The sequence below is a fragment of the Periplaneta americana genome, chromosome 5, assembly GCF_040183065.1.
Source record: "Periplaneta americana isolate PAMFEO1 chromosome 5, P.americana_PAMFEO1_priV1, whole genome shotgun sequence".
Taxonomy (NCBI): Eukaryota; Metazoa; Arthropoda; class Insecta; order Blattodea; family Blattidae; genus Periplaneta; species Periplaneta americana.
This window is the reverse complement of record NC_091121.1, coordinates 196,332,871-196,348,073: the sequence shown is the minus strand read 5'-3', so window position 1 is coordinate 196,348,073 and position 15,203 is coordinate 196,332,871. Positions and strand designations below refer to the sequence as shown.

At 34.8% G+C, this 15,203-nt stretch overlaps 1 protein-coding gene across 1 annotated transcript in view; it reads right to left on the bottom strand.

Annotated features, from left to right (window-relative positions):
- LOC138700466 (pikachurin-like) overlaps window positions 1-15,203 on the bottom strand; it is a 1,281,074-nt gene that overhangs the window by 1,124,651 nt on the left and 141,220 nt on the right. The window lies entirely within an intron of this gene.

The window sequence follows — 15,203 nt, the reverse complement described above, 5'->3', positions numbered from 1 at the left end:
TTTCAATCAATATTGTCATTATTATTTTTTCAACAAATACTCAAAAATACTTAGAGAAGTATTTACATAATAAATAATTGTTTTTAACAAGAAAATGGTTTATATACAATTAACTTTTTCTATTTCTCTCTTTGTTCCTAAAAAAACCTTCCCTTTGCGATTTGTTACACAGCCAGAAATTAAGTAACGCAAGTTATTGTAATAATTGCTGCCTTTATTCGCTACATGTGGATGTACATCCCTGTTGTCTACGTTACGACGCTATGTAGTGGATGCGCTATGCGCTCGTGATCAAGGTCGAGCTCTTCTACCATTATTGGGAGCTAATATCGTCTCATCCCTGACGTAGACGAATAGCACGGATAACAAGAGGTCGTACCAGTGGAAGTAAACAAACGTGCTGTAATCGATACCAAATGATACTGGGCTCCGGACGTAAACAAACCGAGTGATGGTAGTAATGACACACCCCTCTTGGACTGAAAAGAGTGATTATCCGTTCCAGTCTTCTTGCACTGAAACGAAGAGTCGCAGCCCATGGGTCCTTAACAAAATATGCTTCCACGAAGGTTATCTATCTGCTCCCTAATTTTGTCGGTCTAATTTAGAGACACCCTGTAGTTATAGCGAGATTTCTTTCTCGACTTGTTCTCTGCCAGCTTATTGCCATACTGACATGCTATCGTCTTTTAGTAACCTCTGTTATGAAAAAATGACATTAAATAAATACTTTCAAATTACAAATTTTGATTTTTCACGTTAAATAATTTTTATTCAAGAGCTTGCGCTAGAAGCTAGATACAAAATGCATAACATCGTTAAATGCCTGTAATTCAGTACCTGTGACAGACAGATAACACATCCTGTGTGCAAATAAATAAGTTCCTGTACTACCCCGATTTGATGTAAACACCACCACTTCTACAGAGCGTCCCAAAAGTCTCCATACATAGGGAATGACAATTCTAAATAGAAATGTCATATAATGTGTTCAATACAACGGCTTTCGAGAGTCACCCACATCCTAGTGAATGTTCTACAAACTGTTACGATGCGAAAGTTGCAACATGTCCGCCGTTACACGATAAGGGCTTGCAGACGAAGAGTGTTGGGGAAAATCAAGAAATGTCAATTTTTAGCGATTTTATGGTATAAAATTGCATTCTATAGATGACAACTGAGACTACAGAACTGTCCAATCACAGAAAAAAAAAAGATTAAAATTGGAAATGTTCGTGTAAGGAAATGTTGGACATTTTTCTCGCTAATTATGGTTCGTGACATTTTCTGTTTTCTTGTGACGCCTTTCAGATGTTGAAAATCCCGGCTTTTCTACTGGTAGACCTACTACTTAGGATGGCCCCAGATATAAAAATCAAGGGGTGTGAGATCTCGGGAGCGAGTTGCCCACATTGAGCACACTATGTGACATTTTTATTTTGAACTTGCATTTCTTAGGTATGGAGACTTTTGGGACACTCTGTATAATACACGACGTAATTAACTTAATAGGTTCGGTGTCCGAATTTTCATCCCTGCTCATCACACTCCCACTCACACTTACTTACTTACTTACTTACAAATGGCTTTTAAGGAATCGGAAGGTTTAATGCCGCCCTCACATAAGCCCACCATCGGTCCCTATCCTGAGCAGGATTAATCCACTCTCTATCATCATAGCCCATCTCCCTCAATTACATTTTAATATTATCCTCCCATCTACGTCTCGGCCTCCCCAAAGGTCTTTTTCCCTCTGGCCTCCCAAATAACACTCTATATGCATTTCTGGATTCGCTCATATGTGCTACATGTCCTGCCCATCACAAACGTCTGGATTTAATGATCCTAATTATGTCAGGTCAAGAATACAATGCGTGTAGTTCTGCGTTGTGTAACTTTCTCCATTCTCCTGTAACTTCATCCCTCTTAGCCCCAAATATTTTCCTAAGCACCTTATTCTCAAACACTCTTAACCTATGTTCCTCCCTCAAAGTGAGAGTCCAAGTTTCACAACCATAAAGAACAACCGGTAATATAACTGTTTTATGAATTCTTTCAGATTTTTTTACAGCAGACTGGATGATAAAAGATTCTCAACCGAATAATAACAGGCATTTCCCATATTTATTCTGTTTTTAATTTCCTCCCGAGTGTCATTTATATTTGAACACTCCCACTCATACAACAATTAATTAATTAATCCATCCTCTTATCCATTCACCCATCTACCCACTGCCCACGTGTTCCTCTATGAGTCTCCTTGATCAATTCTTATATCCATCCACTTCAAGAATTGTGCTGCTCTTTTTTGTTCCAAAATACGGCTTCCTTTATTAGCTACGTTCCACTTAGAAAAGAAGAAGATAGAACAATGAAGAGCAGGCCTGCTGGAAAACATAAACGACCGAGAATAGTAATAATTACTACTCATCTTCCTTTCTCTTTTCCTTAATGGAATTTCCACTCTCCGCGCTCAAGCGCCTGCAGACTTCATCCGTCCAATTCTCACCTCGGTCATCCAGCTCAGCTTGGCAGACTTTCAAGTGATTGTCTACAGACTCTCAAAGTCGGAATTCGATTCCCAGCTAGCACGTTTACTGCTAACTTCTATTCAAAGAAACTTTATCTTCATCGGAATGTGGAAACTTGCCTCATCGTTAGAGAACTCTATTGAAGATTGAAGCCAAGCCAGCGTTAGTTGCATCGAGAAAAGAATTCAACGATTTTATTTTTTTATACCAGCTCATTACAGCACAACGTCAGTCGAACGTCTAGATCAGTGATTACTAAAGAGTCCTCTGAAGTTAAGTATTTAGGCATAATTTTCGATAATCATTTAAAATGGAACCAACGCATTAATTACCTTTGTAATAAATTACGCAAAATAATATATTATTTTGTTTTATTGAGGAATTACTTGTCAATAAGTTTATTGCGCACAATATATTTAACTTTATTTCAATCGGTAATTATGTATGGAATTACAGGATGGGGTAGCTCATTTAAATCCAATTTTAATCCACTTTTATTTATTACAGAAGAAAATAATTAAAATATTATGTCTTCATAAACATATTGATTTTCCATCTCAAAATTTGTTTCCAGACTTTAATGTACTTAACGTAAGACAAATTTATTATATTGTACAGTATTAATAAAATTCATACATAAAAATCGAAATAATTTTGAATTGTATTCTCATAGTTATGAAACAAAAGGTATGAATTCTTTAAGATTGTTTGAACCAAAATGCAACACTGTTACAGTATTTAATCATAGTAGTAATTTAGGACCAAGAATATATAACAAATTTATATTTAAATATCCTAATCTTGTCAATTCTAATAGTTCTAGTATTAAATTTAAAAAGTTATGTATGGATTTGATAAAAATTGAAAAAATTGTAAATTTAAATTTATATACTATAATTGCACAATAGACATAAGACAAACTGTATTGTATAATTATTAATTTCAATTCAGGAATCCGCCCTTGAGCACGAGTTCTACTCTTTCAGGGGCGAGCTAAAGTTTTTATTGTATATATTATATTTTGTTACAATTATTAGCAAAATAAAAATAAATAAATAAAATAAAGTGATGTCAAAGCAAGCGCATTTTTCTGACCTCGACGTCGTGCGCGGACATTAAGCGCTAGATATGCTAGGAGGAATAAGCAGCCTGTTGGATTAAGAAAACAGTGGTGCACAAACTTCAAACGGAACGTGAAATTTTATGTCATTTTTATATAGCTCCTTTCTGTTTGTTGTTTTCTATATTGTCTGTAAAACAAAAGTACTGTAGTCCCGTCGTTCTTATTTCCGGCAGCCAATCACGTTGCAGGTCGCCTACATTTAAACGTGTGCGTCTTGTCATTCGCTATTGATGATGTAATGCATTTCCTAAGGCTCGATAAATACTTAATATAATGGCCCGCCATTTTGGCTCTTTCGTTGGCGTTCACAGAAATTACACGAGGACGTTATTTGCCGCTCAATTACAGTGCGTTTGATTTATTATCATAGGACCTACGACATGGTAATGTTTAACGGTGAAGCAAATAGATTCCTCATCTTGTAGCTCGGCAACGAAAGAACAAAAATGGCGAACGATACTACCTACCTAGACTTTATAGAGCCTTCACTTCCTAAGACGTAAGCAAAGGAGAGGAGTCACACCGGAAATAACAGCGACACGACTATAACACCTATTTCTTAGCCTAATATTGCAGTTGTGTTTTAAACGTTAATAACATAATAAAGAATAAAGAAGGAATATTCACACAAATTCCATAATAACTACAACTATACTGTACTAAGTGAATTAAACACATCATTCATAAAGAAAGTGTTATCCCAAAGAAAGACACTGAATATAACATGATAAGTTGAAATTGATATTGATGGTATCTTTAGCCTTATAAAAGTAATCAAAACAATATTATAGCACAAAGCAAAGTTGTCTAGGTATATGTTTTAACTATAACTAACATTACATAATAAAACTCTTATCGCATTATGCTTTTAGGTGATATTGGTGCGCAATTTTCTGTTATCAGAATATTAAATTATCTCGAAATCTGCTGAAGCTATAGAGCTGACGTTTTACCAACACATAGGCACATATTTTTTGTTTGTGATGTAACAGTATTTGCTTTGTTAATTCATTTCCCTGCAAACATTTTTCATGCGAATATTTTCCAACATTTTAATACATTATGTTCAGTAATACGTATTCACGATATATTAGATTTACGAAAACATTGTTTTAGTACCTGTAAGGCTACTAAACAAACATATCTGAAAATTTTCACTTTTCTGTTAGAAAAAGTTGAGAAAATATTCATTTTGAATAAAACAGGAAACTAAATACTTGTGAAAAGTGAGGATTACAATTAAAACTTACATTCTTATAATGCACTTATACTTCTCAGGCAAATCTAAAAATTAACATGGATACAGTTTTAATAAGTTCTCTTCCCTTTATGTATTGAATCAGTGCTGGCCATCCCTGAATATAGCTCGACCAAGCGGCATATACTACCTCTTTCGTCTGTCTCTTTCCTTTCTGCTGTAAAGCTCTCAGGCTCTCTTGGGCTCTAAAGCGAGCGCTTGCTCCTATGGCCATCAGTTGACATCACTGCTCTAGATCGTTGACTTTCCACGTCGAAGACCCGGGCTCAAATACAAGTGGACTTTTGTGGATAAATACGGCGTTCGGGGCAGGATTTTACGAAGTAGTCTGGTGTTTTTCTCTGAAAGCGTTGTATCATTTTCCGAATCTGATGCAACATACACAAATACACTTCCCAAAGTAAAGTAAGAGAATGCTTATGATGGCAAAGTGGTCTGCAATTTCGGCGCCTAAAGCTGAGTACAGAGACAAACGAAGAGGTATTTCCTCTAATAATAATAATAATAATAATAATAATAATAATAATAATAATAATAATAATAATAATAATAATGGCTCCTTCGTGACTGGTGCCGCTGGACTTTCAAAATAATTCGCAACTAAGAGTAGACATAATTATATGCAAGAATTAATTTCTCTGTTGATTTTAAGTACAAAGTTTCATTTTTCACTTCATTCTGTGTGTAATCATTCCTTTCCCCCCATAAGGGTTGGAACCGGTTTTATTCCGTAACGCAACCACAAGCACGATGCCTTAGACCATAAGAGATAGAAGTAGTATAACGAACCATTTTCGGCCAATGAAGTGTAATGAAATTTTGAATTCCAACCAATCACAGTCATACTCGTACATCGCGATAATTTCTGCAGCTCGATTTATCACTATCAATTTATCACATGTCGTTCTTTTGTTTAGTCAGTGTCGCCAGCTGTTTCCACGTAAATCGATGTTGTACTAAGTAAAGTGCGAAATCCTACTTCCACATCTACATCTTCATCTTCTAATTCCATATCCATTGTATCTAAAGAAAATGACACTCCTTCATAACAATTGTTCATTTAATTAATGTATTAATCAGGTTATTTGTAATTATACTATAAAATGTTTAAATTAAATTATGATTTCAGCAGATAATGGAAATGTATTTCAGTTGTAATAACAAGAGAAAAGCGCAGTATATGTAATTAACATTTTTAAACCTGTATTTCGCTTTTCTCAATTGGCATTACTGAATAACATTCAATTCCTTTATTACAGTAATCGATATTCATCTATTTCGACTTCACAATGTCTGAATAGGTTAAGTATTCATAAATATACAATCATTAACATTTTGTGAACGAAGTTTAGGGATATATTATTTACATTTTTATTTTATTCATGAAATAGTCCTAATAAATGTCACTCCAGATCTGAGATTTCCCAAATAAATCCACTTGCTTCGCTCGTGGATCTATCGGCAAACATCTTGTGACATTACTACAGAATATTTCATATTAAGGTTAGAGTTACTTGAAGGTCTAGATTTCATCAATGATGTACTTAAACGGTTTACTGCAACACGGAACTTAATTTTGAACAAAGTAAATTTATTTGAACTAAGATTTGTATAAAACTTTATTAAACGTGGATAGAATTACAACAGTTTACTGCCTAATGAACGAACTTCTAATGGATATTACTGGAATTACCAATTTATAACCTCTTTTTTTTTTTTTTTTTTTGGTCTCATATACGGCACTGAATATAATAAGACCCAGGCTTTCTATGCAATGGACATTGTTCAAACACTCATTGTTTTTGCTACGGTCTTTAATTTTGCAGGAATTTTACACTATACTGAAAATCAGTGCTGCCAACCCTAGGGAATTTCAGGTGGAAATGGGGATATACAGATAATTTATCCTAATTTCATTGTTTCTAGGGATTTCTTGATTTTTTCCTTTAAAACTAAATCTTTTCTTTCATTTCATCTTCTATTTTAGTTTTCATAATTTAAAATTTGAGTTAAATATTTTCTTAGAATTATATTTCCGTATCCCACCTTCACTAAATACTCTGTCCTGGGTCCGTTTCAAAGAGCGAAGAACAATTCACTCTCTCACGTTATTCTTCAATATTCTTCAGAACTCTAACCCTAGCTACCTAGCTTCTCGTTTTCAACATTTGTCCTCATATCACGAAATAGATACTCGCTCACAACACCATATCACACTCTCCATTCCTAAACACAGAACATTCTTCTACTCTTCATCTTTCACTGCCTCTGCAACTCATCTCTGGAACTCTATCACAACATGTCAGAGACTGTCGGACATTATCTAGTTTCAAAAATAAACTAAAATTGCACTTTTTCAATTCAGATTCTTTTCAGTTATAAGCCTTTTTCTCTGAGATAGTTTTGTAAAAAAATTGTATTTTTCCCTTTCCCTTTTTTTGTTCTCTTGATCACCAGATAAATGTATTATCGTGCCCTTTTTATTGTAGATTTTATTTAATTTTCGTATTTCTTTTCTTCCTTTTTAATATTAATTTATTACATTCCATTTGTTGTATTCTTCTTTACGTTTTCCCTATTAACTATTTGTACTGAGTTGCTTTTATTATATTCCAATCTCTAGATCTGTATTTTACTTTTTTTTTCTATTATGGTATTATTTTCATGTTGTTTAGTGCCGACTTTTGTTATACTATTATTTTTTTTTGTAATATCTTGGTATTCTGTTCTTTAACTTTTTGTTAAATTTTCACTGCTTGTATACTATGTGACCTGGTAGAGTGTAAGAGAAGGCCCTATGGCCTTAACTCTGCCAATATAAATAAATAAGTAAATAAATAAATAAGTAAATAAATAAGTAAATAAGTAAATAAATAAGTAAATAAATAAATAAGTAAATAAATAAATAAATAAGTGACTTATGGACGCTATATGTATTATTTCATGCTAAATTCTATGTTATTGTTATTCAATTATGTTTTGTTTTTACAGATATCATTTTTTTAATGTATTTCGTATAATTAAGCACTTTCTTTATGATTGATGTAGACTTCTCATGTGTTTGTGAAGATAGTTGTAACTGTCATAAAATTAAGTTTACATCTCTCTTATTCATAACATCGACAGAAAAAAAAATGTTAAAAATGTATTTATATTATATTATCTCAAGTAAATAGAAAACTTTAACCCTAATATACTCATGTAAAATAGGGTTTTTTATGTGGAAAGTAAAAAAGTAAATAATTAAATAAATAAACAAATAAATAAGTAAATAAACAAATAAATAAATAAGTAAATAAATAAATAAGTAAGTAAATAAATAAGTAATTAAGGAAGTAAGTAATTAAGTAAATAAGTACATAAATTAAATGAACAAATAAATTAATTTAATTAATTAATTAAATTAATAAAATAAAATAAATTAAATACATAAATAATTAATTTATTATTATTATTATTATTATTATTATTATTATTATTATTATTATTATTATTATTATTATTTGGTGGCTTAGTTTGCCGTTTTCTCGTGGTAATATTTCAGATTAAGTTCGTATAGTGAAGCAAGAAAATTTGATCAAATTCTTCCCTACTCGTCTTCCGACTTTCCATCGTTTATCAATACTACGCTGAGGTTAGGAATGGGAAGGAAGGGCTTTAATCTCTACATTCTCTAACTTATTGGATTTAGTGGGCTCCTCTAAGCTGGATAGACAATAGCGTCTACGGGAAGGTTTCTGAAGATGATGATAAGCGCTACTGTGTGGAACTTGGCGGGAGGTTTTCTTCCCAAACTGGTGTAATATCGTAGAGAAAAGTTTGGAGAAAGTTGTACGTCCTGCGAATGTTATTCCATAATGTTTGTCACGTTGCCTGACTTGCTCGGGATAACAGGAATTAAAACTCTGCTCCGTCTTTGAATATTTCCTGCACTTGGAAGTGTTCTCAGAACTTGCTGTGTGACTAACGCAATTATTAAAGTGAAATTCAGCTAGAGACATGGAGGGTTTCAGATATTTTCGAATTTATGCTTTATTTTCGTAACATAATGGCCCTTAAATTACATTCAATCATTCAACTTACACTTAAGAGCCCCATAAGCCAATTAAATTTTATGTTAGGTACAATTAACTAAAATGACTTCAGAAGTATATTAACTCAAATTCTCAAATTCTTGGAGCACTCTCATGTAGGGGTGACCCAGCGAAGCCCACTGGTGTAGAGCTAGGCTTTAACGTTATTCTAACTTGGGTTCGATCCCAGCTTTCATTACATTTTTAATTAAAAAAATCTAAGGATAAAGGTTCCTCAAGGTTATGCCTTTCCCCTCAAATTTAAATATTTTATACCAGGAACAGTTTCCATTTAACCGAATCTTTCATTCAAATAGAAGGCGTAGAACAGGCATGTCAATCCACAGGAGCAAGCGCTCGCTTTAGAGCCCAGGAGAGCCTGAGCGCTTTACAGCGGAAAGGAAAGAGAGAGACGAAAGAGGTGGTATATGCCGCTTGGTCGAGCTATATTCAGGGATGGCCAGCACTGATTCAATAGATAAAGGGAAGAGAACTTATTAAAACTGTATCCATGTTAATTTTTATATTTGCCTGAGAAGTATAAGTGCATTATAAGAATGTAAGTTTTAATTTTAATGCTCATTTTTCACAAGTTTGATTTTCTTATTCAAAAGAAATATTTTCTCAACTTTTCGTATAGAAAAGTAAAATATTCAGGTATAGGCCTATTTATTTAGTAGCCTTACAGAATGTTTTCGTAAATCTAATATACCATATATACGTATTACTGAAGATAGTATATTGAAAATTTTGAAAATATTCGCACGGAAATTGTTTGTAAGGAAATGAATTAACAAAGCAACTACTGTTACATCATAAGCAGAAGATACATGCTCATGTGTTGTAAAATGTCAGCTCTATAGCTTCAGCAGATTTCGAGAAAATAATTTAATATTCTGATGATAGGAAGTTGCTCACAAATATCACCTTAAAAGCATAATTCGATAAGAGTTTTGTTATGTAACATTAGTTACACTTAAAACAGAAACAGTACCTAGGCAACTTTGCTTTGTATTGTAATATTGTTTTGATTAGTTTATTTATTAATTTTGTAGGGCTAAAGATACCATCAATATAAATTCCAACTTATCATGTCATACACAATCTCTTTCTTTGGAATATCACTTTCTTTATGAATGATGTGTTTCATCCACTTAATACAGTATAATATTATACTACTATGGAATTTAAGTGAATATTCCTTCTTTACTCTCTATTATGTTATTGAGATTTAAAACACAAGTGCAATATTAAGAAATCAGTGTTAGTACTTTTGTTTTACTGACAATATAGATAATATGAAACAGAAAGAAACCATATAAAAATAACGACATAAAATTCCACGTTCCGTTTGGAGTTTGTGCACCACTGTTTTCTTAATCCAACAAGTTGCTTATTCATATACACAGCCCTTCCTCTTTCGATACTTAGCGCTTGCTACCTGCGCACGACGTCAAGGTCAGAAAAATGCGCTTGCTTTGACATCACTGTTCTACGGCATAACGTCAAAATTTTAAAAATTCTGTACAATTAGAAACATGAAATGCAAACTCTTTTGTCAGAATAGTTAAAATACGCAGCTTTTTGTGAAAGCAACCTTCATGGGTTCCACTTACATCCAGGACATGTACATTGGTAATTTGTCAATCTGATGTCGATGTTGTCTCCTAGAAGGCTGGATATACTGTTGAACCAGTCACACTGAGCCCCATGTTCTGATTAATGCAGACAGACGGATAGACATCAACGGTACAGAGTAGTCGTATAGTCTCACTACAACTGGTTTTTTTCTCGTTCAAAACAAATCCGTGCCTGAAAAACTTGTATGACAGGATGGAGACATCTGGCGGACGCATTTCGAGGTGTGATCATGACGGGAGATATCTGGTGGACACTGAGTAACTATACCAAAATCACAACAATGTTGTAATTCCCTGTCGTTTAAAGAAGGTAAAATGCACATCATTTTACCTGTGGAGGAGAGAGATGGCTGCCGTATGGGCGTACGAGCGGCCACATACCGCTAACATCAAGCACGATTTCAGGTTTCAGGGCTCGTTTTGGTAAGGCCTCACTTAACAGAGGTAACTTGTTCAAGTGAGAGAGAAAGGTTTTCAGCACGAAATGTGTTAAAAATGTGCCGCGAAGTAGGAGACCCTCCACTCGGCGAGAAACTTGTGCTGCAGTCGCCGAGTTATTGGCTCGATCGCACATTAAATCAACAAGAACACATGCCTCCGTGTTGCAAGTGCCGTGATCAACAATGCTTTAGCTCATGAAGAAGTAACTAAAAATGAAAGTTTTTTACTCTGTGACTGTCAATGAACTAATAGACAGGAATTTGAAGATGCACAGACTGCACGTGTCTTGTTGCTGCAAATATTTTCAACACGAGTGAGGCAGAAAGCAGTTATATTCACTGACGAATGCGCAATTTACCGTAGTTCATGAAATCCGAACCTCTTCTGAATTGAGAAGAATCTCCACTTATATCACGAAAATGAGCACAGTCCTCCGTATGTAATCATGGTGGAATTCACACTGACGTTCTCAATACATAAAAATACATTTGCAGTCATAAGTCATAAATACAGCATAACAAGAGAATTAATGCGACTTTTCCCCCCACTCTGTATATAGTACAAGTAGTTTAGTTAGGATGGATGGATAGATAGTAAATATAACAATCAGACAAAATGGAAGGGAACCTATTACATTAATTCACAGATGTAATAAATGAAGTAAATGCAAACAAGTATTTTGATACGTACAATAGTTTTCAGAATAGTAAATGTAGCTTGTTGCAACGCTCCTTGAAGTCATACACTCCACAAGATTTGCTGCAGGAGAATGTAAACAAAAATGTCTCACCAGATACGTTTCTATAAAGTTACTGTAGATGAAAACATGAAATATTGATTAAGGATGGGTGGAGTGGAGAAAAATTCTTTCCGGCACCGGGACCCGAACCCGGGTTTTCAGCTCTACGCGCTGAAACTTTATTCACTAAGCCACACGTGATTTCAGCTCCGATGCCGGATTGAATCCTCTCAGTTTAAGTTCCACCTCTCAGTTTCTCTTTTGTTTACAGTAATGTTAAGTAATGTCTTAAGTGTTACGTATGTACGGTAATTTCGTCGAAACCAGTGGCGGTTCCTCGGGGGAGGGAAGGGAGGAACGTCCTCCTCACATTTTTCTTATTCTGAAAGTAAATACCAAATAAAATATGTGCCTTGAAATTCGAGGAAGATTCGATAATTTTTAAGTTCACAGCTATAAGTAAACCTTAGTTGATCGAGTTTTAAACGACGCGCACTCATGTGCTGCTAGAAAACTGTGAGAAAGATGCGAGATTGTTTGTGTGGAGGAAAGCCAATCCTTTCCTCCTTTACTGCAGTTAACACACATAGACAACAGCGCGCTAGTGGCCAGAGAAAGAAGCAGAGTTTTAAAGCAAGTAAATGAACGGAGAGGGAGGAGATCCTCCTCTGAATCAGCGTATGGGCGGGAAATAGAAACCGACTGGTCGTGCAGCAAGCTCGCTACCACTGCTATCTAACGATGTTGCATTCAACCAAGTAACACATCTTGGAGGAGGCACAATAAAAACAGTTTTAACGGAAAGTTATAAGACACCATATAAACTTTTTTTAAAATTATAAATGAAAATATATTATTCATTGCACTTTATATGTTATAGGGTACTATTAATGATTTGAAACTTTCGAGGATATTTGAAAGTTAAAGTTGGGTTTGTATAAAACAAAGAGGAAGTAGTTCTAAGTTAGTATCGCAGATCTTTTTGGCCTCTGAAATTCACTTCCATTCATTGTCTACTAGACAGGACAACAGCCAAGTTGTCAGTTTTGTACAAATATATTTGAAATTGAAAGTACTCCAAAGTACATTATTTTTAACATAAAAAATTAATCGGCCAAGGGCAGCTTTAAAAATAATGGTAGTATGACTTTACAAGTACTGACATTCTTCGAAAGCATATGATACTGTACATGTAAAATGTACATGTGGCAACATAGACCACGTGGGTGGATGCAGTATTCTCGCTTTCCTAACAGATTATTTTGCATTCCCACTTCCGTAAAACGGTTCTGGTTACGTGTTAGTAGCTGGTCTCTTCCAACACGTGTGATGCTGTAGCGTTCGCGAAAATGCTGCGAGGTTGTGAATTTCCTTGTAATGGTTAATTTGTGCAATTATTCAACAATGAATGGAAGTGAAAACATATTCTATTTTGGACAATTATTTAGGAAACTCAGTTTACAAGAACAGATTATTGCTATACAAAAGGGAGGCCAACCCGAACGCTATCTGGTCTTACATGTATGCATGTAGGCTAATTTGTAGCATGTTTCATTCAAGAAGGTGTCATTTTGTGCAGTTAAATTCTTTCCTCCTCTTAAGAAATATGCGGGAGCCGCCACTGATCGAAACGTATCTGATAAGATGTTTTTGTTTACATTGTCCTCTTGCAAGTTTTACTGAGTGGATGATTGGAGTTACACTCACACCCACTGAGGAGCAATGACCTCAAGCAGCGTTGCAGTGTTGCAATACGTTACATTTGGTATTATCAAAACTATTGGATGTATCAAGAAACTTATTTGACAAAAGTTGTTTCCATTGACTTCATCTATTATCTCTGTGATTTAATGTAATACGTTCCCTTCGACCCTGTAAAGACAAATACGGTACACATAGACAGTCACAGACAGAGATAATTAAATCTTTCTATACTTTTTGTAGACTTAATTCCTTACTAACATTCCTTCTACACTGTGGTTACTATTCCGAGACAAATAATGATATAGTAATAAGGACAAATTTTGAAGTTAAGATTAGGGGAAATGTAAGATAAGCAAGAAACCTGTTCATACCGGGTCATTTGCAGAATTTGTATAACAAATGACGTCCATCAATTCTTACCCTTCCCATTATTGCATTTATAACGATAGAGTTATAAATTCCTAACAGTGAGTAGTTTCAATACTGATGTAGTAAACGTCACAAGAATTATTTCCTTCATGTGAAAGATTTCACGAGAATAAAATAAAATTCTCATAGTGACAGCTAAAATGCCGTGTCCATACTAGTCAAGTTTTTAAAACGGAGCATGATTATGTCCAGATAAAGGTTTGTTTAATAATTTAATTGAGAAAAAAATCAAAGAAACATTTGATATTATCAAAACTATTCATTTATGTCTGAGTTTATATTTCCTTAAACATTATTGCAAAATTACTCTAGTCCAGTAAGTCAGTCAGGTCTCTTACACCATTCTGTTCCTATGGATACACAGTTGAAAAAGAAATCCCACAGATGTCAGCACAAGCCAAGATGATGCACAAAGAGTCATTTTGATTGTACTGCTATGTTCACCCATTCTGATTTGGCGAGATTGTGTGTCATACTCTTGCTTTATGTTTTAGTCTAAACGTGCATTTTTACTCTGTCATATCTGTTTGTGTTGTGTTTTCCACAAATAACAAAATATAAAGTCACGATCAAGAGGACATAATAGTGCACGTGTGCAGTAGTTAAGTTGCTATTTTGGAGATTTTTAAGCAAACAGTTTTTAGGTTAGCACATGCTTATGTTTGCTTTGGCATGTCTGATACCTGTCAGATCTATTACTCCATGCAAATCTAATCTTTCAGGTAAAGCTCCCTGTAAAGCAGATTTTAATAATTTCAAGGGAAAAATTGTTCCGGGGCCGGGTATCGATCCTGGGACCTCTGGTTGAACGTACCAGCGCTCTGCCAACTGAGCTACCCGGGAACTCCACCCGACGCCGTCTCAACTTTTCCCTTTATATCCACACAACTCGCGTGGGCTGACGAAACGCCAGAGACCCACATCGAGTGCGCACAATCTCTGTGTGACTTGGAATTGTGGTTTTCTGTTAACGTACACAGTGACGTATATATTATGCAAATCTAATCTTTCAGGTAAAGCTCCCTGTAAAGCAGATTTGAAAGATTAGAAAGATTAGATTAACAGATTAACGTTAACAGAAAACCACAATTCCAAGTCACACAGAGATTGTCTGCACTCGATGTGGGTCTCTGGCGTTTCGTCAGCCCACGCGAGTTGTGTCGATATAAAGGGAAAAGTTGAGACGATGTCGGGTGGAGTTCCCGGGTAGCTCAGTTGGCAGAGCGCTGGTACGTTCAACCAGAGGTCCCGGGATCGATACCCGG